This window comes from Serinus canaria, chromosome 9 (assembly GCF_022539315.1).
Source record: "Serinus canaria isolate serCan28SL12 chromosome 9, serCan2020, whole genome shotgun sequence".
NCBI classification, from domain to species: domain Eukaryota; kingdom Metazoa; phylum Chordata; class Aves; order Passeriformes; family Fringillidae; genus Serinus; species Serinus canaria.
The window spans coordinates 6,171,255-6,197,380 of NC_066323.1; the positions used below are offsets into that span (position 1 = coordinate 6,171,255).

The following is a 26,126-nucleotide window of genomic DNA, read 5'->3' on the forward strand; positions in this document are numbered from 1 at the left end:
ATGACCAGGAAAAGACTTTTAAGTCCCTTGTTGCTGTCATATTACCAGATTGTGCATCCCAACCTCAAATCGAGTGAGCTGAGAAACTGGAAACAAAGAGAAGGATGAGGAAAAATCTGAGGAGGATGCTCATGGACTCACCTTCCAGCATATTCCCTGCCAGGGGGCTGCTGGGGTGATGCATTTTTGGGGTGGAGCAGCACAGTGGCTCTGTTAGGAGCCCCAGTCCCCAGGGTGGCCCTGTGGTCCCTCTTGCTGTGGGCCACGAGGTGTCCAACCCTGTGGGACCCAACAGCAGCACTTCAGCATCCAGAGAAAAACATCCTTTAAAGGGATGGGTGTTTAGTGGAAATAATAAATTTGGGGTTCTTCCTTAATCCTTGGGAGTCTTTTTTTTTTTTTTCATGAATGTGAGAGAAGTTTTCTTAGAATGAAATTGGGGTTTTATTGGGAAAGGTTCTGGTGTTCTGGGAGAGAGATGAAATTGATGTGTTCTTGGAAATGTGGGATTCAGCACATGGCTGCATATCTGGCTGTTCTGCCAGGGCTGAGGAGGTCTGGGCTCAAAGGAAAGGGCTGGGAGAAAGGAAACCCAAAAGGCAGGTTTTAGAAGTGGCCAAGGGAATGCTCTTCCTTGCAGAGCTGAACACACAGGAGTCCAAGTCACTCCAGGAGTCACAGTATTTTTAATTTTTTCCCCAAAGTTTTAGAAAACTCAGACTAAGCTGTATTTTCCTCCACAAATCTCCTCCCAAAATTTTTTTGGCTTTCTCTTCCCAGACACTTTGTAAAACCATCTCAGATTCTCGCCTGGAGTTGGCGTCTCAGAAATTTATTTCCAGTTCATTGCTGGCCAATAAGGGTGACAAAGTGTGTTTCATGAGGAGGAAAACCCACTTTGTGGTTGTTGAGGGCCAGAGCTGGAGACAGATCCTATCACACAGAAATAGTATTTGCAGCTGTTTGCACATGACATTATTTCCTGGGCACTTGGCTTGTACTTACAATTAAGAACTTGTAAATCTGAGGAAATCTTAAATTAAGGTACCAAAATGTGCCTGCAAACATTTGTGCCTGCCATTTTTCAACTGTAATAATGGGAGTCCTGTTAAAGTGAGGATGAAAAATTGGTCCTGTGTCAATAACCTGTATGAATGATGCTAGAGAAAACTGGCAAGTCATCAAAAGACCCTGTTCTCCATTTAATTATCTTCCTAGCTCATTATGGATTATCACGTTTTGTCTAGTTAGTGGCATGATTATGGAAATAGAAAAACTATTTCTCTCTGCTTCTTATCTAAAAGATGAATGAGGCACGTGTAATTGGCTGAAGTTATCATTTAGCAGGGAGCTCTCCTGATGCAGGGCTTTTATTTTGTCCTCAGCCTGAAGTCCTGAGACACCCTGAATGGCTGCTGTATTCCCCTGGTTGTTTTCTGTCCCCAGTGCCCACGTGCCCAGCCCAAAGCAATGCTCCTCTTAAGGCCTGAGGTACTTTTGTTCCCAGAAAAATCAGTTGTAAATAACTGAGCAGGTGGAGAGGATCACCAGGGCATAAATCACCAGCACTGAAACAACAGCCTGAGCCCATCCAGGGAGCCTCAGCTACCCTCACCTGGGACTCAGTGCTCATCCTGACCCTGCCTGAGCTGGAGCTGCACCTCTGGTTTGTGGGATCCCAGAAATGGGATTTGTGCTCCAGGCAACACGGGCTCCCACCTCCTGGAAAAGAATGGGGGATTTTGAAAGCATATTTCTTTTCAATAACAAGAGAGAATAAAAATGGCAAGAAAAGGGGAGGTGCCAGCACCAGGAAGGGTTTTGTCCCCCCCCACGTTAGGCTCTGAAGTGTTGGAGGTGCTCTTAAAGAAGCTCTTTCCATTGGGATGCTGGGCCCTGGTTGCAGCTGTGGGAGCTCATGGGGACCACTCAGTTTGCACACATTTGGGCCCCCAGTAGCCAGGGTTTGGTGCTTAAAAGCATCTGCCAGAAAGTCCATCAGTCATGAAGATCATTGCTGCTGTCATTGCATTTCCTGAGGCCTCAGGGGACACTGGCCAATGATGTTAATTGGAGACTATAAAACATTAGGAAAAGCCAAAGCAATTTTGAAAAGGACCTTTTTACCTTCCTGTGATCTCCTGTATCTTTACTCAAAGAGAAAATATTGTCTGAGAAATGAAGGGGAAATTTGTTCATCTTGACTTTCACAGTGGAGAAAAAGAGCAGTGGGAAGGAGAGAGGATGATTTCTGCCTGGCTTACAGTACTGGAGCTTACATCTTCTCTAAATATTTTATCCAAAGCCTATTTTTAATAATGCCAAAATAATAATTGCTGAAAATCCTCTTTTTTTTTTTTTTTTTTTTTTTTTAACATGCAAAACATCATTGGCAAAAATTTTTTCGCAGCTTCCTTTGGCAGTCAGTGGGAGCAGCAGAATTTGATGGACCCTGACGATACTGGGGGACAAAGGCAGCTTTAGAGAACAGAAAACTATCTGGGCAACAACTCCCTCAGCCCAAATTGCCTCTGTTGTGTTCCTCTGTTGCCTGACAATATGCTCTCAAGAAAACACAAAATGCTGTTCTCTTTGTGGAAAATTCTTGCAAGGTTTTTTTCTCTTTTTGCATGTGTTTACTGAAATAAGGGGAAAAAAAAGAAGCCAAAAAGGAAGCAGAAAAAAAGAGCAGAAAAATTACAGAACTTTTCTCTCCAAATTACCTCTGTTGTAAAAAATGTCACAGAAGACTTCACATTCCAAAAATACCAGCCAGCTCCACGAGCTGTGAGTGAATGTAAACCCAAGTGAGATGAGGATCAGGCCTAATTTGCTCATAATTATGTTAAACCCATATAAAATAATTTTCCATTTTTCTGGAACCAACCCCCAAACTGTACTTTTAATATCCAGGAATACGCCAGTGAACAATCCATTATATTGTCCTCCCACAGTTATTATTTTCCAGAGTGACAGGGAGATGACAGGAGTCTGTGGCTCCAGGTTGTGAATGAGCAGCAGGAACAGATGGGTTGGTGAGAAGCAGCAATCCTGCTAAAAATGCCACAAACAGGAACCCCCAGCTAACGTGCCCTGAAAATATAGAGCAGTGGAACTGTCCCCAAGCAGAGGATGTCACAGGGCTTTCCAGGAGGCATCAATATCTGTGCAATAAGGAAATGGAGCTGCAGATGCTAACACACTTATTGCACTTTTTAAACAATACAGGGACAGCTTCAATTATCCCACCATCACGTACTAAGGTTGATTAATTAAGGACTTAGATGGCAGGAGGAGTTTTCAATGCCATTTATGTATCTCATGGGGTTCACCCTTCTTTTGGGTAATGGGAAGCTTCTGGTTGTGAAGATGTAGATAATAAGGATTTACAGCATCATAATGTGCAGTGGTTTTCATAAGGGGCACAATGAAAACATGGCAACACGACAGCAAATATTTCAATTATTTAGTTGCCTACTGGCATGCCAGGATGGGGCTGTCCCTGGTGCTTCATCCTCATCTCAGCCTTTTGCTTTCTCTCTTGGCCTTTGTCTCCCAGCAGCTCTGGTGTTTCTGCTTCCAGGTGGGGAAAAGTCATAGAAGGGTCTCTTTGCCACTCCAAATTTTTCCAGCAAATTTACAGGACCACAAGTGGGCTTCACATGTTCCTCCATGTGAGGGGTCCAGGGTTCTGCTGGTTGGAGCTGCAGTGGAGATGAGAATAACCAAGAAATTGATGCTCTTAGGGTGAATTTTCACAAAGGGTTTTTCCCATAGTCCTGGTGGGGTCTTTGAAGGAGATCTGAGCAGAAAGGGCAGGTACAAAACCAATGAGATGCTGGAAGAAACCCTAATGAATCAACTGTTGAGTTCTTCACCTCCTTTCTAACCAACCAAAGTCAAAAGAGGTTTCTCCATCTTTTTCCACCTTCCTCTGTCTCGTGGGCAATTTCACAAATCTCATAATTTGAGCTCTGCATTGTCCTTGTTCATTGTGATTTTTCCTTTATTATTTCTCTCTGCTGTGTCAGTTTTCTGGACCCTCAAGCACAAATGTAAGACCCTGCTGCAGGCAGCTCTTGACCCAGGATGAGCTGTGCCACCCCTCACCCCTCAGTGCCAGGCCAGCCTGCCAGACCATGGAAACTCTCTTGGCAATGCCATCACCCCATCTGGGTGACACAATAAACACAAACCCTGACAACTGGGCTCACATGAGATCTGTGTGCTGCAATGTGCAAGCATGACTCAGGCACTCCCTGGAGTCTGGCTGTGTCCCAGAGACATTTTCCTCCTTGGCTTTAGTTGACACATCCAGGCTGATACATTATGTTTGTATTTTTGACAGGTTGTGGTGTAAAGAAGGTTATGATTTCCTCACTGGGGAAGGACCCAGGCTTGAGAGAGCCTGGCTGACCTTTTAACTGGGTTCTGATATTTCTTCTGCCTCTTCCCACACCGACCCCTTCTCCTGCCACAGTGGGACAAGTGCTGGAACACTGATCCTGGATCCTGCATCCCCCCACCCCTTCTTCACACATGGCTGTCAAAGGCATGATGGGAGGCTGAATGCCCAGCCCATTCACATGGAGCCTGCACACCCTGCAGCTCCAGATCCATAAATTAATATATTTATAAACTAATACCACCTCCTGTGCAGTGCTAGTGCATGTTCCTGGTGCACATGGGTGCATTTTTCCTTTGGGGAAGGAGGTGCTGGGAAAATGGCAAGGTTGGACCACGATCCCCCTGGCACTGGGCACTGCCTGGAGTGGGGAGGGGGAGGGAGGGGATCACTGCACCCACAGGCAGAGAGCAATGACAGGGCTAGGAGCAGTTATCCTGTTAAATGAGAGTTTTGCTGTTTCCCTCAGTGAGAGCTGAATTATATCCTTCAGCAGGCGCAGAGTTCGATTGCTGCTTTTGAGAAATGTAGCTGGAATAAATACTGGATGTGTCCCAGATGAGGTTTTCCCCTCACTATATTCTCTAATTTCCTTCATACAGGAGGAATACTTGTATTTGCTGCTTTCCCTCCTTATGCATTTGCTATGAGGGTTTTGAGCCCAAAGGCCCTCACTTTGAATAGAAATGAAGCTTTTGGTGTTTCCTCTATTTAAAGGAGGCAAGCAAAGCAACTGGAGGATGCATTGCTTCAGCCCTGACCTATTTCTATGCTCAGCACATTTTTCCCCCTCCAGGGACATGAGGAGCTGTCCCAAACCCTGGGGCTGCTTTCCAGTTCTCTGGAATGTCCCTTGCAGCAGGGCTGGAGGGGAGCAGACCCTCTGAGGGGCAGCAGCACAGGGCTCTCTCCCTTTGCTGCCTGTGAACTGTAAGAAAAATGTCATTTATCAGGGAAGGTGCTCCACACATATTTAACACTGAAAGGGAATCTCAGGAGCAGACACATAAGGCAATCACATGTGTGTTTTTCAGTCCTAATTAGACTGAACTCCATAATTGTGAGATGCATTTCTGACTCTTTTTTTTTTTTTTTTCCATTAAAGAAATACCCCCTCTTTTATCAAGGCTGAGCTAAACCCCAAGTGGAAAGGTGAGGGAAGGAGGAATAATTAATGATGATGAAGATTCTGCCTGCCATGGGAGCACTGCTGCATTTCCCAGTAAAGTTTACCCCTGCAGCACAGGAAGCCCCTCTGTGATGCTCCTGGGACCAGGGAGGGCTGGCCAGGGCTGGCTTGTCCCCAGCATGGGGGCAATTAAGGGACTTTTGTCAGGGTGTGTTTAGCTCCATGGACTCCAGTGATTTTCACAGGTGTTGAATGTATGACAGAGCTCTGAGGGGATGGACATTCCATGAGAGGGTTGCCACCCTTAGCAGTTATTTCTGGGATGGAAGGGGCTTGGAAGGGCTGAGATGGGCATTGTTCAGAGGGGTGTGATGGTTGCCATCTTTCCAGTAGGATCAGTCATTCAGAAGAACCCAGACACCCAGACTGGGAGGACTGGGAGCAGTGAAATATCTGGGGTTTGGGTGATAGGGCTCGGCTTGGGACGGATCTGAAATCCACAATTGCAATTCACGGAGGAGAATTAAATATTTGGAAGGGTGGATTTACACAGTTTGAAGGCAGCTCACCTTCCTTCTGCCCAGCACAGGCAGCGTGGTGCCTCACACAGAGCAGGCAGGGGCAGGGAGGTGACATTGTTGATGTCACACGTGGGCAGCATCGGTGACAGCAGCAGGGAGGGTCAGCTCAGCATCCTCTGCCCAGCTGGGTGCAGATGGTTTTCACCACACACCAGCATGACAAAGGCACCTCTCAAGAGCTGAGCCATTCCATGCAGTGGGGGTGTTGTTGAGGATGGGGACATGTGGGGGGCTGACACAGCTTTATTATGCCTCATAAAAATAAATTTGGGAGAGATATAAAAAAAACCACTTCCATTTGAAAAGAGGGAGGAATAAGGCAGATAAAAGATATGAATTTTTCCTCCAAGACAGACTGCTAAATAGGCTCTTCTTGTTCACTGAGGCTCAGTAATGCAAGTTGACAGGATATTAAGGTTATTCCAGGTTCTTCTGTCTCCCAGGGTCATAAGCCTTCTGCTATGCATGTTAATCCATCTTAGCATTCCTCCGAGTAGCTGCATAAGTAGGGCAATCGGTTTAGTATGTATTCTTTCCATTTACAGCCTGGCTGGGAGGAGAAACCTACTAATTAACAGAATACCCCTGGAAAATCAGGAGTCATTTTAATAATACAGAGACTCCGCACAACGTTCTGCAATTAAAGATAAACCTTCCTCTGAAACATTTCAGGGGTGAGAGGAGGAGGCCATCCAAGAGAGAAGGACCCTGGAGGAGTTTATCCTGCAGCTCTTCCCTCTGCCCTTCTCTTCCCCTGGCTGCTGCCACATAAGGCTGGTGAGCCACATCTCTCTGTGACTGAAGAGGAAACAAGAGCCTGAGTCTCACTGCAGCTCCCTGTGAGCTCAGGATTTTTTCCCAAATGGCAGCTGAAAAGTTCCTGTCCATGCTGTGCCAGAGGATTCTCCCACACCATGGGCATCATGCCATGGACTATTAACCCCTTCATGCCACAGCCTGTCTGACCAAGCCATGCCTCCCCAGCCCTGGGTGTGCCACACACCTGGATATATTCCCCTTTTCCCAGGTGATTTAAGACCCCACAAGCTTTTAAGCAGCTGCTGCAATGACATCAGTTAAAAATAATAGTGCTCGTTTTGAGGCTGAAAAGTCAAATAACCGCCCTGAAATTTGCCACTTTCTCACCTTGTTCAGCATGAATCGTTCCCAAGTTCCCAAGTGCTTTCCAAATTATCTAATATTGCCTGAAAACCATTTCCCTGTCTTGATACTTGTGCTTGTTTTGGGGAATACTCAAGCACAGAGCAGAGCTGGGGGTTCCTCTGCCCCCCACTGCTCAGCTGCTGTGGCAAGAGATCCTCTGAGACTGAATGTGGCAGCATTCAATTAAAATGAATTAGTACAAACAATTATAAAACTATCTATTTTGCTTTTAGCTGGCCTTTAACAAGGTTTGGGGTTTTTATTTCCTTTTATCATTTCTGCAAGAAATGAGAAGTATTTGCCCTGATGTCTGCTTGAGCCAGAGGCTTTAACCAGGCAGCTGTTCAGATGCTTCCATCCTTAACTCTTCCAGCAGTGATGGGAATTCTCTTCTGCTCCCCAGCTGGGGGATGGGGTTTGCCTAACCCTGGATAATCTGTCCTTTCTGCAGCTACAGGCTGCAGGGGAAAAAAACAGATGTAGCATTTCTTGATCTCTGACACAGAGTGAGTTAAGTAATTTCACCTTTAAGGTTGGGATTTTTTTCTGAAAGACAGAAGGAGACAGCTCAAAGCTAATATCCCCTTCTAGGGAAAGACTTGCTGTAGATCAAAAAAGGCTCCTGAACTCCAGCCAGCAGAGGCTGGTGGGAATAGCCCCACTGCTGACACGAATTTGGGATCAGGTCTCCATGTGTGAACTCTCTACCACAACTGCCAAGTGTGGTCACTTTCCCAAAGCTTTTGTCAGAGATATTATGGGCAGATCTCACCACAAAAGCAATGGCATTCCTAAGGACAAGGAAGAACTGGGAAAAGGGTGATGTTTGGGATCAGAGATCTCTGTAACACCCCCAAAATCAGTGTGACATGGGGCTGCACCAGACAGAGCACGGCCACATGGTGCTGGAAGCCAGCAGGGTTTTATTCCTGGAGAGGTGATGGAGAATCATGAAATGTTCTACATCTTCCCTGTCAGAAACTGGAATGCAGCATGAGCTGTGCAATCCAGCAGAGAGGGCAGGGGAAATTCAATGAGTGTATTTATAGATAAGAAGTGAGATTGTTTTCAGTCATTGAGAGGAAAACATCTCTTTTCTGTCCACCATCAGCTTTGACTTAGGTAACAGACTGTAACTTCACTTAACTCAACTTTTGAAAAGTGCCATGGCTCTGACAGCACTGGGGCTGCCCCTGTGGAGCTGCCATCCACCAGGGACCTTGCTCAAGCCTCACAGAGGAAACAGTCTTAGGAAAAAATGAAGTAAAAAAAAAGGTATGGTGTAACATATTAGTGGATTAATTTTTACTTACAGGTGAAATATTTGAGATTCAGAGATTGAATATATGCAATGTGCTAAACAACTTGGATGTCCAAATGACATAACTCTGCCTTCTTGGGGAGGATCAGAGATATCTGCTTCCCAGCAGCTTTTCCCTCAGGTTTTGTGAAGCAGTCACAACAGTCTCTGCTACCAGGGGATGCTCCTGTCCCACTCTGAGTGCACAGTGAGGCACTTCCCCATGCCCTGACTCTGCTGGCTAGACAGGCTGAGTGTGCAGCAGAGGTGTGCTCACTGTCCCTTCTCACCCCTCAGCCAAAACCACTTGAAAATACAGATAGACTTGCTTAGGAAATCCTGGGTAATATTCCATCTCCTTCTCCATTCTGGGGAAACCAAATGAAATAAAATTATTTACAGAAGACAGCTTTATCCCCTTTTATTAACAAGATATCATGAATCTGTGAATTCATGGAATAACCCTAGTGATTTCGAACTGCTGAGCAAAGGATGAGCTGATCTCAAAAAACAAAATGCCATTTAGCCAATGGAGTAAGCAAAATAATAAAAGATTGCACATTTAGAACAATCAATACGGTGGTTACACAAGATATTATAAGACCCAAGATTAATTAGGGATGACAAATTCCCCAGAAGGATAAAACATAGGACAAATATGAAATCTAAATGAGAACCCAGTTAACAACTTGCAAAGAGGAGCTGATAGCACTTGGTGCTCCAGCATCCCATGTTCCAATCAAAGATCACAGCAGAAATCTGAGCATTCCAAGATGGACATGTGTATTGTGAGACACATGATGTACACAATCACTGGGGATGGCAGGAGGCTGGGAGGTGAAGGGAAGGCCAAGGAGGCAGGAGCCTGCCCAGGGGATGGGGCTTTGCTCTCCCAAAGCAGAGCTGTGTCTCAGAGCTGCCTGCAGCTGATCACCTCCAGCAGCAGCCCCAGCAGAGCTTGGGAAACCCTCCAAGGTTAATTCAAGGGCTGGAAATCCTCCTCCAGCATCTGAACAAGGGCAGGAGGTCCCACACCCAGTACTTTTCACTGCTCTACCAGGGAGGCATCTGCCTGTGGCCAAACAGGGCAATTCCAGCCCCTAAATTCACTCTGCTCAGCCTGGCACCAGGACAGGAAAGGTCCCATAGCCTGTGCCTTGTACCAGTCTCTCATGACAGAGGTACAAGGAAAAAGCTCATGCACTCCATCTCCTCCTCCCTTATTACACATCAGCTGAGTCCTGCTAACTGTGTGCTCTTCTAACCTCATCGAGGGAGGCTGAAATATTTGAGTGTAAACCTCATCCTTGGGATTTAAAGTGATTGCACAGCCTCAGCTGACCAGCAGCATTCCTATGGAAGTCCCACTGCCCTGGGATATTGCTACATGAACTCAGCCTGTCCTGCCTCATTACCCTCAGAGCTCTCCAGCAACTATTTTGTTGTTTTTTCATCCTAGGCAGAGAAATCACAGAGCTTTCCATATCATGTGAATGGGGATGTTGATTTACAAAAGGCTTTGAGAGTTTGGTTCCTCAGCTGCAGCTCTGAGGTGTGTGGAGATGCTGGTACAGACTGGGGTTCTCTTTAGCAGCAAACAGTCTGTCCTCTGGGAGCCAAACTGGCCTGAAATGCAAGGGATGATCTGACATGTAGCTCCAAATACATGTAATTATATCCCAGCAGAGAATGAGCTGCCATCATGTTACATGTAGTAAATCACTTCATATTACTGCAGGTTAAAGCCAGGTTGGGGTGTTCTTAATTTAATGGAAGTCCTTTTAAACCAGTATCACCATTTTGGCTAAATCAGGAGCTGGACTTGGTGACCTCTGTGTGTCCCTTCCGACTCAGGATATTCTGTGATTCTGTTCAAGGAATAAAGTGCATCAGCTGGACCAGGCCAGGAATCCCCCAGCCCTGTGTGTGGGGGTTGGTAGCAGCCTGCACAGCTCACACAGCAGATAGTTCCCATTGTCTTTTTTCCCCCAAAGCTTTACATTGCCATTTTCCTGGCAGCTGGGAGTGGTGTGACCCCCCCCCCAATCCTCCCATAGCCTGTGAGCTGCCATCCCTGACTGTCTGACCCAGATGCTGTAACCACCACATGGGTGGCCACTGATTCTTGCACTGAGAGCTGGTTTAAATCATCCCAGGCTTGCATGTGAGTCTATTTATTTTAACACTGTGAAGCTTGTTCATTCTCCAGACAGTGTATTAGGGCTGGGGGCCAAAATCCATGCTGATGTATGGCTTTCTCCATCCGATTTATAATTTAGTGCAAGGGGGCTGGGGAAGTGTAAGCCAGGGCAAAAGATTGTGAAGAAGCTTCACCATGCTCCCATCTGCACTGCATTTAATTTACAGGGTAGATTAAAATCATGGAACATCTCTGACCTCGTTTACTTTGGGTTGCCTGCAAGATTTAGCTTTTGTTTCATCTTTTTGCTCCTGGGGACTGTGCAGCCAAGGGGAGATTCATACCAGGGGCAGGGCCCACAGTTCTTCTCCTTTTGTTGAAAGACACAGTGATGCAAAATGGAAATGTAACCATTTTCTCAGTGCAGCCAGATCAAAGTTGAACTGAAGGAGATGCCAGCTCTTCTCATCGATTTCAGCTTTGTTCCCCTGGGACTGGCAGTGCAGGAAGGCCACATGTGCAGGAAACTGGTGCATCAGCTGAGAATTTCTCAAGCCAGTGTTTTTCTTGCAGCCAGCTGTCCCACAGGACACCCTCTCTGCTCAGCTTCTGCCTGATGGTTTATGCCCATCCTCCCAGGGAAATTGCATCCAGCATGGAGCATTGCTGCAGGTGCAGCCATGCCTCTGGCTGCAAACAGCCCTTCAAGGTGGGAGCTTCTCACAGCCTAAATCATTTATGCCATCACAGCAATTAGCTGCCATAACCCAGAATAGGTGCTAGAAGTGGGACAGCTCTCCACTGGTTTTCTGCTTATTTATGCACCAAGGACATGCCCCAGTTCCTCAGCACCACCTGGTCACACTGTGACCCTCCAGTCTCGTGTCTGTGGCAGCTGGACTCAGATTTTCCTGGCATGGGGCAGAGTTAAGGTTACTGAGTGGCCTTTCCCTGCCCTGACCACTATCTCTGACATTTAGGAGATCTGAGGGGGCTGGGAATTCTCCAGCTCAAGCATCCCTTTGAGGTGACAGCTGCTACAGCATTCAGGGTGACACACAGTCTCCTAGGGGAGCTCTCGGAGCTCAGGGTAAAGCTGGATGGGTCGTTTTGCTGGGCAAGGGATTGTTTTAGGATAAATCAAAAAATGCTAAAAAGCAATGCTAAGCTGGGCAGGGCAGTGCCCTGAGCAGGCCCCACTCCTGGTGGAGCACTGCTGCACCAACTGTGTTTTGAGCCCACCTTGAAGGACATCAATTCTCCTCTTCCTGTGCCTCTCTATTGTTTTTGAGCCTTGGAACAAAAGCCTTCATTCAAAATAAGCTTTTAAATCTGGTTGTGGTGATTAGTGAAACATGCTTTAAATCCTTTACTACGCTGTGGAGCTCTAGGTAAAGGATTCTGCAACTAGCCTTGCCACTGGTTAAAAAGCTTCCAAGTGCAGGAGTAAATTCACACACACACAAAATCCGTTTTCAGATACAGTAGGGAACCCATTAAGCTTTGTGTGGTTATGCAAGCTGATACAAATGCCTTATTAATTAGGAAATCAATCATGCTGTCCAGCTGATTGATGCTAATCCTGCACCAAAAGGGGGGAACAATAGTATCATCAAGGCTATATCATTTCTTCCCATTACAGGGAAGAGGACAAGACTGCATTTCAAAGTGATTCTGCTGTAATGAGCTGCAAGAATATACACCGTGTAGTAAGGGCTCTTTTAAGATGTGGCACATTATTTTGATCAATAATACTCAAATTCATTCTGGATCCTGAATCTAAGGAAGTTTCATATGAAGATTAAAGGAAATTATAATATGATCAGAGACGATCACAGAGGATGGGAGCTGTAATTATCCAAGGGGCAGCATTAATAAATAGGAATGAGCCCAAACCCTGTGAAATCAGAAAACAGCAAGGATACACTAAGGCTGCTGAAAGTGTTTCACAGCATCCAGCTAGTGCATTAAAACTATAAAATATATTACTTTAAAAAAATAAAACTTCCATCAGTTCAAAATGCTAATGTCAGGCATCCATAAAATGATAATTCAAGGACACAATTCTCCTGCCCTACATTACTCTAAATCATCCCTGCCAGCTTGAGGACTGGCAACAAATGGTCATAGCAGCCATATTCCTGCCATCCCAAAGCTGTGTGGCTGGCCAAAATCTCCTGAAAATACTGGCTAGAATCACACCAAATGACTGGAAGATGGCTGGAATACACGAGTCAGGCTTTGAAGAAGAAAATAGCTCATTATCATGTAAACGCATGTTGTCTTGGTTCCAGGCTAATTGTTGTATAGCATATCCTATATAACACAAGACAAAGCCCCAAGGCTCACAAGCCAAGGAAAATGCAAATTGCACCATTGACAGAGCTGAAGGCTCCATGCAACTTTAATTGAGGGGAGGGTGCAATGGTTTTGTGAGACAAATGAGCAGGGAAGTTACATTAGAAAGGCAGAGCTCTCTAACACACAACTTGGCTAATAGGCTTTAACATGGCTGAGCAAACGTTCACCTTGGCCACCGAAATCCAAGGATTTGCACACTTCCAAACCTCACCAGAATCATCCTGTGCCAATGGTATTTAATATTTCTGGAACGGTTCATGGAAATGCTCCACACTCTGGTGGCAGTTTCCTTTCATGTCTTTATCACTGTTTGTTGTACAGGAGCACATTGAAAATCCAACAAGGATTTGGGCCTTTCTGGGCTGGAAAATGTCCCACAGGCATTCCTGCCCTGTGGAATGACCACTGTACATTCACTGTGCTGATACACACCAATACCAGGGGCTGGTAACTCCCAGAGGCTGGGATTTCACAGCCCAAGGGCCCATGTTAACCCTGAGTGCTGCTCTCCAAACCAAGGGGTCCCAGCCCATGGTCAGTAAGTGGGATCCCCCTCTGGGCTGCCCAGAGCAATCTGCAGAGCCTCTGCCTGCTGTGCCATGGGTGCTGGCCTTCTGGGGTGGAAAACATCTCTGTCCAGAGACTCAGGCATTCCTACAAAACATTTAAAGGAGGTCGGAGATGAAAAAGTCACCCTTTTGGTTTGAGGAACAGGCACTGAGAGAAGGAAAAGAGGCATGAGGTGAACCGCTGGAAGATAACAGGAGAAGCAAAAAATAGAACTGTGCAGCCAGGCTTCTAACTGATGCAAATCTGAATGATTCACAAACAGAAATCCAACTATTTTTGGGGAAAAGGCACTGGAAATGCCAGATACATAATGTGGGAAACTGGCTCATCAAGTGTTACTTGACAAGGCCTGGTGAATTCTTTGAGGGAGCTTTGCAGAGGCTCTGGGAGACACAGAAGTTCTGCAGTGGTTCCTGCTGCCTGCTACAGCCTCACCTCGTTTAATTTCAGCATGAGCAGGCTCTCCCCATGTCCTGGGCTCAAACACCAAGTGCATCTCCAGGCTGTTCCATGTCCTGTGCATGCTGCAGCTGAGACATTTCCAGTTTCACGACGCAGGAGCTCAGAAATAGATGTAAATTTACACATTCCACTCCAAACAGATGGTGTCTTTGGCTGGCTTTCACTCTGTTCCTCGAAGGTAGCACCGGCTTGCACAAGTGGATCTTCCTGCACCAATCTCTTCTTACAGGGGTTTTAGGATTTGTTTTGGCTTCTCATTCACATGGCACAGTGGCAGGGGCTCAGTGAACACAGGGGGAATTGCCAACCTATTTCCCATGCCGGGAGGTGTGGTAACTGCTAGAGATGGCCACAAAACAAAGTTCTGGTTCTGACTTCTCTGTGGCACCCAGCAGGACTGGCATGAGCAAAGAAGACACCAGCCCATATCCAGAATTTGTGGCTAGCCTGAAGGTCTCAGGAGGACAAACTGGAACTCCAAAGTCACCTCCTTGTGCAGATCTGGGGAAAAAACTATCTGAAGGAAAATGCCTGCTGGTGCTGAGGATGTGACTGTCACACAGGAACATTTGGCCAGGTTGCAAAGGGACCTTCTCAGTCCACAGCAGTCTTTGGCTGTGAGGACTCGTTGCCTCTGGATGAGGACAGCTCAGGGAATGGTCCTCTCAGCAGAGCACATTTTGGCCCAATTCCAGCACAAAAGGTCACTCACAAGGAAATGCTATCTGGAAACAGGCTTGTGGGGAGATCTTGCTGCAGCTTCCTGCTTCAGGGGCTGGAGAGAACTCGACCACTTGTGGCCAGTGTGGTCATCAGCCCTTGTGAGCAATCCCTGCTTCCTCCTACTTTCTGCAACCAAAACCAATTTCACTGGAGTGCAACAAACCCAAACCTCACAAAGAAGGTCCCTGCCCAGGGTGAGGGGGGGAGGATCTCCCCACACTAAGATGATGGTCCCAGAGTCCAGCTCTGCTTTGTGTCCACTGCTGCTGATGCTTTCCAAGAAACTCATCATGGTCAAAACCACATCTCTGCATCTCTTCTGATTCCCTTTCCACCCCCACACCATTTATCCTGGGTGGGATAAGAAAGCACAGCTACCAAGAAGTGTTTGTGCCCAGTGACAGCTTTGGGGAATCAGTGTTGGCTGAGTTCCTGGGGCTGGTTGCACAAGGGGAATGTGGGCTCTTTGGATCACACAGAGAAAGGCTTCCCAGCAGTGAGAAACTCAGGAGAGGAATGCTGTGCATTGCTTCAGCTTTTGAGCTGGCACTGAATTTTCTGGGGAGGAGATGAAGGAGAGACGGCAAGAAAAAAGGATGACCCAGCAACAAATGCACTGGGGGAAGCAGCTCTGGTTATTTCTCAGCCATTCACTCAGAAAGGCAAGATATGCTGCTCTTCAGGCAGCCTAATTAACACTGGCATTGAATAGTAAAGGGAACTTTGCCAGCATATTTCATTAAAATACCTCTCCATCAGTTAACAATCATTCTCTGTGCTTTAATAGCACACCCCCTTCAAGATTTCCAAGTAAAGCCATAAAAGTCAGCTCAACCTTGGGAGAGAAGTATTCTTAGAGATATTTTAGATGCAGAGAGATGGAGAGACAGGGAGATGTTCCCCCAAAGTCCTGCACTGCTGCCCCAGCCCCTCATGACAGCAAGTCTTCATGCATGAAGTCAGATAACCCTGTGGCTGTTTGCACAATGCTGGCTGAGTTAATGGCCAAGCCAGAAACCAAATCCAGCACTGGTGGATCTTTTCCACTGCTTTTCCCCTTCTAATAAAAATTTCCACAGATGCTGTGGATGAGAAGTTATATGCCAGATTCCAGGAATAAGCAAATTGGAATCAAATGTGCTGTGTGAGCCAGTGAAGTGTGTTTACAAGAGGACTACTGCTACCACTGCTGAAGCACTGCTCTGCTGCACAAGGAGACCTGAGATTGGATGAGCAGCACCCTGGTTCCCAGTTCCTCCTGTTGCTGCTCTGTGTAGCTCAGAGGTGGCTTTTTCATGTGGGTCTATTGGCCTTTGAATAGAAACATCAAATACTAATTTTTTCCAAGTCAGAAGAATAGTCATTTTCTTTCATTTTTGTCTGTGGTTCAGCCAAAGAAATTTCCCAGGAAGTGGAAAATTTCCTAACAGTGAATCATGGTGGGGAGTTGAGCAGTTTGGGTTCATATCTGAGCTCCCAAAGCCATAGCAAGGCCCACAAGGGCTTGTGTGCCCTAAGCTCCAAGTGTTTCACAATTACCTTTCCATCCCAGCCACTCTGGAGACACTGATGTCCACCTTCCACCCTCAGAGACAGGTAAGTAGGAAACCACATATATTTCTAGTAAAGCTGGATGCAATCCCATATCAGAGAAAGCTTCTAATGTTTGAATATTTCGCTTTAAAATATTTATATTTATTTAGCTGACTATAAAAATCCCCCAACCAACAAAGGCTGAAATGCATAGAGACATTTTCTCTATAAGGGGATTCCTTCTCAGGAGCTGCCTTGGTTTGCAAAAGGGAGACCAGGGGAGATCCAGAGGCCACTGGAAGATGCTTGAGAATCTCATTAAGGTGGTGTAAGATGCCCAGTCTTTGTGCACAAAGTATCTGAAGTCATGTTTTGGCAGACTGTGAGCCAGGTTTTGAGGGCACCAGCTGAAAATGTTGTGGGTAATTGTGCTAAGGAGCAGTTCTGTGTATCTTTGATGTCACGGGGCTGCAGCCTTTAGAGATAAGGAACAGAACAGCACAGAGCATCTTATCTGGTCAGGGTCAAGCCTGCTGGAGAGGACAGAGTCAATGTCAGAACAACATCCCTCCTACAGCACAGACGTCCAACCCATCTTTTTTTCTGCCTCCTGGCCTGGCTGGCAGCCCATGGCAGGGAGCTCCCAAACCCTGCACTCCTTTTCCTCAGCGAGACAGAGAAAGGGCAGGAGAGGAAATGATAATCGGCTTTTCCTTCTTTTGATACAAATGGCCTGAGGAAGCACCACCTTTTAAATTAGCTGTCATTTGGGAAGCAGCCCCAGGATTCCCAGCAGAGCTGCTCTGCCCCAGCTCTGCTCCACAACTGCAACCAAGGCCACCAGGACACCCGACACAATGTGATGCACAGATGTTGATAAATTCTCCCATGTGAAAAAAATATTAAGTCATTACAAACAAAACAGCCTCATAAACAGGGCTTAGGAAACGATGATAAATCAAGTTGGTTAGGCAGCAGAGCTGGTACGAGCCGCTGCCTCAGCTAATGCAGATTGAGAGTTCAGCACATGCTGCAGAGATCAGCATTTTAAACACACACCGTTTACCAGCCCTAATGAATACTAAAAGGCCAATAAGCAGGAGCCAGAGCCACTCAGACATGGTTTCATACAGATGTCGGCAGCGTTGTCTTTCATTTTATTTGCTAATGAGTTATCGATAGCAGTAATTTGCTGCTGATAATGATGCAGGTTATAAAAGAGAAAAATTAACAAGTTCTGTTAAATGAGGAAACGGGCTGTGTGCCCTGCTCTGTCCTGCTGTGGGAGCTGATGCCAGGTGGAGTTGCAGGCAGCAAAGGCATCGAGTTCCCTGGTCAAGGCAGAGCCGTGGTGATGCTCACTGATCACCACTGGGATGCTCAGAAGTGACCCTGGGCAGAACCCCTTCCCCAGCATGGAGGGAAGTGATGAACCAGCTGCTGTTAGCACAGCTCCAGGTAGTGCTGGAAGGGTGGAAAGAAGGGAGAAGGGCAAGTCAATGTGGTCTGGGCATAATAAAGCCAAAGGCTGAGACCACTCTGCTACAGCATTATCTGGGGCTCCTTGTCCTAGGCTAGACCCTCCTTTAGGCTGGGGACTCTGGTAACCTTGAGCTCTGCTCCTGACCCCACCACTGCCTTGCCCAGGTCGTGACTGGCTCCCCTGCTGCGTGGCTGTAAATTCTGATCATCCTCCTCAGCCTTCTGTGGGAATACAGACACATTAACATAGGCACCGACCTGCCCAGCTCACTGGAAGAGCTGATTTCATACTGCTTGTGGGGAGCTCCCAGGAGGCAACCCCAGACATGTGCAAAATATTATTTTTACCCATTACAGCTAATGGATGACATTTTTGATAAATGAAGAAGGCAAAATAACTCAAAGGAGCAGCTCCTGACTGAGGAGGGAGAGTGTTTGGAAGGCAGGGGTGACCTTTCCTGAGAGGGGACAGCAGGGGACAAGGCATGGCCTGGAGGTTGGTGCCTTCAGCAGCTCCTTCCTGACACCTGGCCTCACATGCACAGTGATTTGTAGAAAATCTGCATCTGTTCATCCAGCTCTGAGGCAGATGCTGTAAAATACCCTGTATTTGGTAGGTCAGATGAAGTTCTGCTCTTTGCTAAGCACAATGAGCTGCTGGGCGGGAGCAGCGTTGATCAGTTCCTGAAGTGCTGGTTCAAACCAAGCTGGGCAAACCTCCAGCTGCACACAAAGTCAACTGCCTGAAGGAAAACACTCTGGAACCTCAGCTCTGGGTGCTGGCAAAGGAAAATGTTATCATGGTTGGTGGTGTTGATGGGGGTCCAGCCCTGGCAGTGCCTGGATAACAGGAGGTGCTTGTGTGTGAGACACTGGCTGTGCATCCCTGAGCCAGTGTCTCTGTAGGGCACTGATGTGTGCAGCAGGCACTGCTGCAGTTTATTTATCCTAGTGCTGGTGTGCTCACCCCCTCCATGGATGCAGAGCACTTGGGCACTTCTTGGAAAAGCAGGAAAAGCACTGCTGAGTTGCCCTATTTTCCATTTATTTTTCTATAAAAGGCAGTCACACTGATCCACTTTTTCTCCACTGAAATGAATAGATATCCCTGGCTCTCAGCTGGAAAAGCCTGAGGAAAAATAGGATCAGAGTCTTTTATAGTTTGCAACCAATGCTCTCCAAGTCCAGTGCCTGCCACTGGCAGCTCCTTGGCACCAGAACTCTGTGGGACCCAAAGGGACAATCACTGTGACATGGAAAAAAGGAAAATAGTCACAGATGTCATCTGGGGGTGAGCAGGTTGCAAAAGGTTTTCCAGCCTGCCCACAGTGCCTGCCAAGCACAGTCCATGGCTCTCTGCCTGGCTGGCCCATGAGGTGCTCCTTGCCCATTTCCCTGTTTTGTTCCATGTTTCTTTCCAGCAGGATGAGCTACACCCTGGGATGGCCAATGGAGAGAATCCCATGGCTGTGCTGGAGCCAGGGTCAACTCAGCTGCCACTTTCTACCAACAAACCTTGTCCAGATTCTGGCTGGAACACTGCACAGGAAAAAAAAAGCAACCTCACCGTGAATGTGGGGGTTTCACCTTCAGCTGTCTTCTTTAATAGTTTTTAATTTTAATTCAGGCTAATTAATGCATTAATGGTTATAGCTTTAGGTTTATAGGTTTAGGTGCCATTAGTTAAGCCCTGACACTAAGGACTTCATGGATGACCCCAGCCAGGCTGCTCCTTGCTGTCTGCACCTCTGCCACCACAGGGAAATTAAGGGATAGAGGGGGGGTTGGATCAGAACCAGCAGGAGAGACAACTATCAAGTCCTAATTTAAGCCTGAAATCTTTGATTTTCCCTCCCCCACTTGCTGTTTCCATTGTGGTGCTTATGGAAATTAATTTAAAAGTATTGTGCAATTAAAAAAAAATTAATGGTTTCCTTCCTCTGGAATTGAGAGCTTTCCTCTGAGCAGGAGGGAGGGGTTTGTGAACATGTCGTTCCTTTTTAGGGGGCTTTTCTATCCTTTCATGTTTTAATTAATTTTTTTATAGTTGCTTCATTAATTGATATTTATGTATTGCTTGTTGTGCATAAATCCTGGAAACAGCACATAAGAGGATGTTCTCATTACAGCTCTACAAGTGCATGGCCAATACTGGAATATTAATAGTTGGAGTCTCATGGAAAAGTACATTTTGTCTCCCTTTCTCTGAGGTCTCTGTCCCATATTGTGCCTTCAGGGAATAAAGAGCTGCTTCAAGAAAGGCATTTTTTTGTGTGCTGCAAGGATTCTGTGTGGAGCAAAGTGCCAAAGTGATGGGGCTGCAGCTGAGGCACAGCCTCTGCAGCTCTGAGTTTTGTGGGTCCTGTAAAACTAAACATGAACAGAAAGTGCCTTCATGTGCACACCTTTCCCAGTCCTGCTGGCTGGGGGCTCAGCTTCCCACTGGGAAGGGCAGGCAGGATCCAGGCCAGGCTTATCTGAAGGGATTTATCCTCTTTAGCACTTATTTGCCTCTGGACAGTTGTTTTGTTCCAGAAATGTCTGAGTGAGTGAGGACCACTTTTGTCACTGCATGCCAAACCCTCATCCCCTCTAAAACCTGCCGAGAGTGGGCTTCAGCCCAGCAGCCTTTCCATCAAAGGGGCTGATTTAACCTTACCAAAAGTAAATTTCCCTGTCTGAAGAGAAAAATAATTTTAAAAGCCCCTTGGAGCAGACTCTGGAGCAGCTGTTCTGTGTCTCTGGGATCATGGCTATGGTTTAGCAGAGGCTCCCTCCATCACCACAGGTGTGAGCATCCTACCATGGCCACAGGGGTCCCCCTGCCCTGAAGCATGTGCCCCTGGTGTCCCTGTGTCCAGCTGTGGCACCAGAGCACAGCAGCTGCCTGTGGGACCCCAGCTTGTGCTGACACTGCTCAGTGCAGGGGGGGTCCCTGCACCTGAAAATCAGGGTGTGGTGTCTCTCTCCTCCGTGCTCACAAACTGTTTCTAGGTTGGCATTTCTCTGTTGTCTCATGGCAAAAAAAAAAAAATCTCACCCACAGAGCAATCAGCCTGTATCCTCTAAAGGCATGGGGCTGCTTGAGAGGCGAGTTATGATCTGCCCATGGAGCTATTGTTATTTGAGATTTTATTAATCATTTACTACATTTTATGAGGTTAGTCACCTGCATCATCTCTGTGCTGACACAATAATTTACCACTACAAGGATGAAAAATAAAATAAAAGATCATTTACTGGCAGCTCACAATGCTCTTACGAGGTTACAAAGGCAGCTGGTGGAGAGAGATTTCTGCTGGGGAATGAAAATAAAACAAAAAGGGATGATGAGGCACAGCCAAAAGGGTATCACTGAAGATCAGTTTTATACTGAAGCGTGTGATAATCAATTATTCAGAAACATGGTGTTGAACTATCTTTCCCCATGGGTTTATAAACCTCTCACTGGCTTAGCTCTGGTAACAGTTATCCAGAGATATGTAAGGGTATCTCCAGAAGCCACAAGGGGACATTGATATTAGGCACATAATGAAGATAAGGAGCATATTAGACAGCACAAACTAGCTTGTCTCCTGCTGTAAACGTACATTGCCCCACCAAGGTCAGTGGTATCTCTGCCAGCTCCCTCCAGCTGGGGGTTGGACCCACAAGCTGGCACACAGGACTTGGAAAGGCACAGGCATGGGTGCATCCCTTTCAAGCTGGAAGCAACAAACAGGGATAACCTTAGGGGACACTGCAACATTTCTGCCAGCTCTTCTTCTTGTGGCTGGACACTCAAGGCAAACCAGGACAGTGACCCTTCTGTGCACGGGCAGGACATGGACACAGCTGGCCCTGGGGAGCCAGCAGAGTGCTGCACCCAGGGGAGGGGAGATGGACATGAGGCTCAGGTCTCCTTAAAAGCATTTTTCAAAATAATGGATCAATTATTTACCAACTGTAAATGGCCAGGATAAATCTGTGGGTGAGCAGCAGCACAGCACAGTTACTTTTGACAACTGACAATTTACAGCCCATGGCAGGCCACTGTTAAGGATATTACTCATTTAAGTCTCCCAATACAGTGCTTAGAGCACAACAAACAGTGTCCTCAACCTCTCCCCATTCAGGAGGCCATCTCCTCCCCAGGACTTGGCTCTCTGGCTTCTCCAGCAATGCCTGGCTCTGAGCCCTGCCAAAACAGAAAAACAGCCCTTCCCCCACTTGAAGCACAGATATAAAAATATGCAAAAGTCACATATTTTGCAAGTGCAGAGCCTTCCTAGCAATAATTAGCTCTAAACATTTCCCTGTCCTGTATAATAAATGAACAGCATAGTAAATGTTATGAGAATAATTCATTATTCATTACGAATAACAAACGAAGGGAAAAATTTACCATCCACTACCATCTGAAAGGGCCCCAGCTCTTCTCTAATCATGCAGGGATGCTGGGTGCTGAGCAAGAGACCCCTGTTCAGCCCCACAGGGCTGTAGTGCCAGTGGTTCTGTGACACAAGCTGTGCAGAGAGAGTCATGGAATGTCCTGGGATGGGAGGGTCCCACAAGGATCATCTCCCAGTCTAGCTCCCAGCCCTGCACAGAACCCCCCAGGAATCCCAGCAAGGGCCAGGAGAGCTTTCACATGGACAGGATGGTGGTGCCATCTCTGCTGTCCTTTCCAGGCCAAACTCTTTCCCAAACCTGTCTCCCTGCACAGCTGTCACAGACCTGGGAATGTCACACTCTTGCAGCCCTGGCAAAGCCTCCAGGGCAGTGCTGGGCTTTGGCTGTGACAAAGAGCCCTGAGGTGACAAGCAGCAATCAAAGGCATGGTCACAAGGGTACAAGGGATGAATATTTTTTGGCCTCACCAGCTCTGTGGCACACACAGCACCTGTTCTGCCTGCCTGGCTGGGCAGGGGGATTCAGTGCTCACACCACATTCAGCACTGCAGCCCAACCCACCCTTGTGCCACTATCCATCTCCCTCTTTACCTCCCCCATCAGGAGCTCTCCTTTTTCCATTTCACAATATCAGATTTCTTTTTCCATGTCCACAGCCAATCCATCCTGGTGTTGCCTGTGCCCTCCAAGGAACACAATGCTGGATCACTCCTCCATAGGATTTAACCCCCTGCCAAAGGCTCCCTCTTTTGCCCTTCTCTGGAGAACTAAGAGCCCCCCTAAAACTCCTTTCCTTGGGGGTTTAACACTGCTGCCTGTTTGGGGGTAGCATTTGTGGACTCATTGCTGTGTTATCTCTGCTGATGATTATTTGTTTATTGCTCTTCCCTCACTTGTGTTCCTCCAGTGCTCCAGATGACAGACAGCACATAAATCACTGTAATGGAGCATGGCAGAACGAGATGAAGGTGTACAAATTGTCTGTGTGTGCATGCAGGCAGATAAGGAAAGCTGGAGCATCGTTTTGGTGCCTTCCACAGCCAGAAGTCACACTGCACAGAGAACACAGGGAGTCTGTGCTCCCAGCCCTGGCATCCCCTGCACCCCTGACCACTAAGGGTGACCAAGAAAATAACCCTGGAGAAACAGATTCCCGAAAAACTCTCCCCATGTACCATGCTTGCCAGCTGTCCTGACACCAGCAACCCCTGTAGATTGTTTTAACCTGTGCTTTATTTTAAAAAATGATAAATGCACATGCCCCATCCCTGGATGCAGCTCTGAGCCACCTGGTCTAGTGGAAGTTGTCCCTGTCCACAGCAGGGAAGTTGGAACAAGGTAATTTTAAAGGTTCCTTCCAACCCAGGCCATCCTGTGATTCTATAATTCTGTGATTCTGCATTCACTGGGTAGATCTGAATATAAAACCCCTGCATTATGATTTTAGGAAGTTATTATTTTTTATTCTAACCTTACACCTATTATATTGCTCCTGGATGTGAATAAGCACCAAAACATTAAAGGTTAGTTAAAAGCATCTGTCTATTACACAGTAACTGCCCTCATGTGGATTCAGCTTGGTGAGTACGTTTAATGTTTTCTAATGATTCCAGCTCCAAGTTTTGCTAAACTTGCACTTTTGGAGACTATTTTTGAGTGAAGACTTCCATAGGATAATCAAGATAATGCTGGCAAATTGACTTTTGACCTACACTAGCTCAAAATATTCACAAACCTGCTGACTAACTGGGTATATTTTTGGTTCTGTGGACTTTCCAACCCTGAATGGAGTGATTAGCAACAAAGAGGGGCTTTTATTTAAATCAGTGGGAGCTAATGAAACGCTGGTGTGTGCCAGCTGCAGCCTCAGACGGATGTGCTGAGAAGGGTTTGGCACCTCAGAGGCTGCCACTGTCCATAAAACCCCACCACCCCCAGGACCTGGGCTTCTCTCACCCACCCAGACACCAGGAGAATCATGCAACACCCCCAGTCTAATAATATTTAACCAGGGAGCTGATGAGCAGACCCCCAGAGGAAGGCTAGGAGATGCTTTGTGAAAACAAATGAGATGAGAAGAGTCACCCCAAGCATTGCAGCAACCTACCAGCCTTCCTGGGGGGGCTCCTTCCTCAGGGCTGTGTAGAGGGATGTTTCTGTCTCATGGTTCCTTACACAACATTTCTGGCTCTGGAGGACTCACAGATTTCCAGGTGTGTCCATGATTTTATGGCTAGATCCCACAAAACCTCCCTGCAAGAAGCCAGCAGAGAGGTTTTTAGATACCTTCAGATCAACAGGGTCCCTACAATGATCCATCAAATGCATTTCCCAGAACCTCTGATGTAGACAGGCTGCTTTAATGAGAATTACAGCACTAATCTGAGCACACATGAGGGGGTGTGAGCTTTGCTTTGACCCCCAAACATGTGCTCTTCAAAGACAGCAAGACAACCCACCTGCTTGTGGCTCACAGCACTGACCTGCAGCCTGGGACCCTGGGGAGGGTTGAAGGAAAGTTGAGGAACATTTTGACCCTTTTAATTGGCACTGTGCCTCCTCAGGCTTTATGGGTCAGCTTTGAAGTCTAACCAGCTCCCTCGTGAGGAATTCACATTTGGCACGCTTGCATGAGACATAATGTGGTAACAGAGGTAGCTCTATATGTATGGTAATTTTTAGAGTTGAGTGACATTCCCTGAATGGATAAGTTCACTGAAAAATGCAGGAACCAACGGTATTTGAGAAAAAAATTAGAAAGTGTACAAATGTTTCATTCTGACATGTCAGAAAGAAATGGTTTGGAGATATGGAGACATTTTGTTTCAACATCATCAAAACAAAATATTTTGACTTTTCGTTTGGAAACAAGCTTTGTTGTTTAAAAACTGACCTAAATTTTAGGGAAGGATTTTTTAAATCAGAATTATATAATAAAAAACTATCATCTCTCTTCCTGTTGAGGAAAATACTTGAGTTTACTCATTTTCTCCCTTTTTTGGATTTGACGACCAATCTAAAAAATCCATATTCATCTACTTTTCTCACTGTTTTCACTCCTGTCTCATCTCCAGCTGCTAAAAGGAAGCAATGCCTTCATCCAACAGTATATTTCTGCCTTTCCTCAACATCCCTGGTTTTGCTGTGCAAAAAGGAGGTTGCTGAAATGGAGCTTTTTCTGTGCCCCAGAGCATGGTGGCACCCTGGGTGTGTGTGACCATCGGTGACTCGGTGGCCCTGGCACAGGACATGGACATTCCTGCCCACCCCATGGTCATCTTCAGGCCCCACTGCACCTGGGTTTGCCCCCATCAGGGCTCAGCCCTTATCAGGGCTTTATTTAGCCAAGCAGGTTAATGAACAACCCCATGGTTTAGCAGCAGAGTGAACCCTTGCCTGTGTCTTATCTCCCGATCGGGCACACAGAACAAAGAGGGATTTGTTGTGTCCCCCGCTCCTCACCACCTGAAATGGCTGAGAGGGTTCACCAACGTGGCTGTGTGGCTTTTAAAGGCTGATTTATCTGCTTTCTGCTTGCCTTCCCACCCGTGAGTTTCGATTCCAAAAATAGCCTTAATCAAACAGCCCAGGGCTCTGGGACTGGCCCTGTTTATGGCTGGCTCAGTTTCTGCTCTGCCTCTGGCACTCCCAGACCATGGCTTTGCTGCTGTTTAAGCTCACCTTCCTCCCCCGTGGTGCTTGCTGCAGAGCAGGGACCCTCTCAGCCATCAGGCACATCCCTGTGCTCAGGATGTTGTGGTGAGTGAGCCCTGTGCTGCAGAGCCAGGGACATCTCCTGTGGTGGAGCTCTTCAGATGCTGCAGCTCCCCAAGACACCTGAAGCCACTCAAGGCCGTGGGGCATCTTATTCTGAAGTCTCTTCA

The 26,126-nt window shown here is 46.8% G+C and overlaps 1 long non-coding RNA gene across 2 annotated transcripts in view; it reads right to left on the bottom strand.

Annotated features, from left to right (window-relative positions):
- The window catches only part of LOC108961908 (uncharacterized), a 138,626-nt gene that overhangs the window by 46,990 nt on the left and 65,510 nt on the right, over positions 1–26,126 (bottom strand). Inside the window, exon 3 of one of the 2 annotated variants that reach the window (XR_001990320.3) lies at positions 24,350–24,495. The exons of the other annotated variant lie outside the window; for it this stretch is intronic. This is a non-coding gene — a long non-coding RNA (uncharacterized LOC108961908). The remainder of the gene's footprint in view (positions 1–24,349; positions 24,496–26,126) is intronic. 2 annotated transcript variants of the gene reach the window in all.